This window comes from Mandrillus leucophaeus, unplaced genomic scaffold, assembly GCF_000951045.1.
Source record: "Mandrillus leucophaeus isolate KB7577 unplaced genomic scaffold, Mleu.le_1.0 Scaffold53, whole genome shotgun sequence".
NCBI classification, from domain to species: Eukaryota; Metazoa; Chordata; class Mammalia; order Primates; family Cercopithecidae; genus Mandrillus; species Mandrillus leucophaeus.
Window position 1 is genome coordinate 1,279,731 of NW_012105697.1, and position 2,669 is coordinate 1,282,399.

A 2,669-nucleotide genomic window follows, 5' to 3' on the forward strand; every position below is an offset into this window, starting at 1 on the left:
TACATGTATTTTTAGTAATAGCTATTTGGAACCTTTTTTTTTTTTTTTTTTTTTTTTTCCTGAAACAGAGTCTCCCTCTATTGCCCAGGCTGGAGTGCAGTGGTGCAATCTTGGCTCACTGGGACCTCCACCTCCTGGGTTCAAGTGATTCTCATGCCTCAGTCTTCCAAGTAGCTGGGATTACAGGTGCCTGCCTCAATGCCTGGCTAATTTTTGCATTTTTTGATAAACACAGGGTTTCACCATGTTGGCCAGACTGCCCTCAAACTGCTGACCTCAAGTGATCCACCTGCCTCAGCCTCCCAAAGTGCTGGGATTACAGACGGGAGCCGTCGTGCCCAGCCCCTCTCTGGTGTCTTTTGTGCTCAGTGTAATGTTTTTGAGATTCATCCATGTTGCAGTATGTATTAGTGTTTCATTCCTTTATTTTTTTATTTTTATTTTTTTATTTTTTTTTTGAGATGGAGTGGCCGGATCTCAGCTCACTGCAAGCTCTGCCTCCCGGGTTCCTGCCATTCTCCTGCCTCAGCCTCCCGAGTAGCTGGGACTACATACAGGTGCCCGCCACCTCACTCGGCTAGTTTTTTTTTTTTTTTTTTTTTTTTTTTTTAGTAGAGACGGGGTTTCACTGGGTTAGCCAGGCTGGTCTCGATCTCCTGACCTCAGGTGATCCACCCGCCTCGGCCTCCCAAAGTGCTGGGATTACAGGCTTGAGCCACCGCGCCTGGCCTCATTCCTTTATTTTTTATTTTAATTTTTTAAACAGCCAGGGTCAGCTGGGCAAGGTGGCTCACGCCTGTAGTCCCAGCACTTTGGGAGGCTGAGGCAGGCGGATCACCTGAGGTCAGGAGTTCGAGACCAGCCTGGCCAACATGGTGAAAACCCGTCTCTACTAAAAATACAAAAAAATTAGCTGGGTGGCCGGACACGGTGGCTCACGCCTGTAATCCCAGCACTTTGGGAGACCAAGGCGGGCGGATCATGAGATCAGGAGTTTGAAACCAGCCTGGCCAACACAGTGAAACCCCGTCTCTACTAAAAATACAAAAATTCACCAGGTGTGATGGCGCACGCCTGTTGTCCCAGCTACTCGGGAGGCTGAGGCAGGAGAATTGCTTGAACCTGGGAGGCGGAGCTTGCAGTGAGCCGAGATCGCGCCACTACACTCCAGCCTGGGTGACAGAGTGAGACTCCATCTCCAAAAATTAATAAAATAAAATAAAATAAAGTAAAATAAATATAAAATAAAATAAAATAAAAATAAATCCTCTCCCAGTGGGGCTGCTAGAGAGCAAAGGTCTCCAAGTTCCCCTCACCCCTTCTGCCCCCAAATGCCTCTCCTCTGGGTCTGGTCATCCTCCTTTCGCTTCTTTTTCCGGAAGTCTCCGTTTGCCCAGACATGAATCTGACCCTCAGTGGGGTCCCTGTCTGTGGGCAACACAGATAATCAGCAGGTGACAACTCCCCTAGAGGAAGTCACACAAGGCTATGAGGGAGCCCAGGGGAGGGAGGCGTCCATGCTACCTGCTCCTCCGTCAGCCCTGGACACTGTTCTCCTGCCCTGCCCTGTGTTTGCCACCTGGCTGAGTCCCACTCCTCTTCCAAAATATTAATAATAATAAAGATGAAAAAGCCCAGGTGGGCCGGGCGCGGTGGCTCAAGCCTGTAATCCCAGCACTTTGGGAGGCCGAGACGGGCGGCTGTCTCTTATACACATCTAGATGTGTATAAGAGACAGGATCCAGCCACTGCACTCCAGCCCGGGCGACAGAGCGAGACTCTGTCTCAAAAAAAAAAAAAAAAGAAAAAGCCCAGGTGATCCTAAGGAAGACTTGTCCCTGCTCTGAGTCTCCATACCCAACTCGGTGTCCTGGCACAAAGATGGGTTTGGCTCACTGGTGTCCCCACGGTGCTTACGTGACCTGCTTGGGCCCTCCCGGGGAGGCTAGGGGACAGGGCTCCAGCCTGTCGGGCTACTTTCAAGTTGGGAATTAGGCCCCTGTCACCACTGGCCACGGGTAGTTTGGGTATCTGGAGCCTTAAGGGTCCTTCCGGAAGCTAGGCTGCTGGCCTGGCTCAGCCGAGGGGAAGAGGCTGTGCTTTTCCTCTAAGAAAGATGACATTGCACTTTCATATTGAGGAAACCGCTTCTGGTTGGTGGTGGGGACTGGTTTTTATTTTTATTTTTGTATCCCTAGATGTCTACGTCCCCTGCCTGGAAGTTTCCCCAGAGAGGGGATGTAGAAGTCTAGGAACACAGAGGTCTCAGAACCTTCCCCAGGGAGGGGATGTACACCTCTAGGGATAGAGGGTCTCAGACCTCTGTTTTCCTGTCTGAAAAACAAGGATCATGATGGTCTGCCTTCAGGCAATTGTGAGGGTTTATTGGGGTTATCCACGTGAGACCCTAAAAGGCTGCCTGTCTGGCCGGGCTTGGTGGCTCACACCCATCATCCCAGCATTTTGGGAGGCTGAGGCCGGTGGATCACCTGAGGTCAGGAGTTCAAGACCAGCCTGGCCAATATAGTGAAACCCCGTTTCTACTAAAAATACAAAAATTAGCTGGGCGCGGTGGCAGGCACCTGTAATCCCAGCTACTCAACAGGCTGAGGCTGGAGAATCGCGTGAATCCGGGAAGTGGAGGTTGCATGAGTTGAGATTATGCCACT

The 2,669-nt window shown here is 50.7% G+C and overlaps 1 protein-coding gene across 2 annotated transcripts in view; it reads right to left on the minus strand.

The window, feature by feature from the left end:
- Positions 1-2,077, minus strand: part of TMEM150B (transmembrane protein 150B) — a 13,437-nt gene extending 11,360 nt beyond the window's left edge. For both annotated transcript variants that reach the window (XM_011996956.1, XM_011996955.1), the window contains exon 1: positions 2,010-2,077. The gene's annotated coding sequence lies outside the window, so the exon portion shown is untranslated. The remainder of the gene's footprint in view (positions 1-2,009) is intronic.
- Positions 2,078-2,669: the final 592 nt, after the last annotated feature.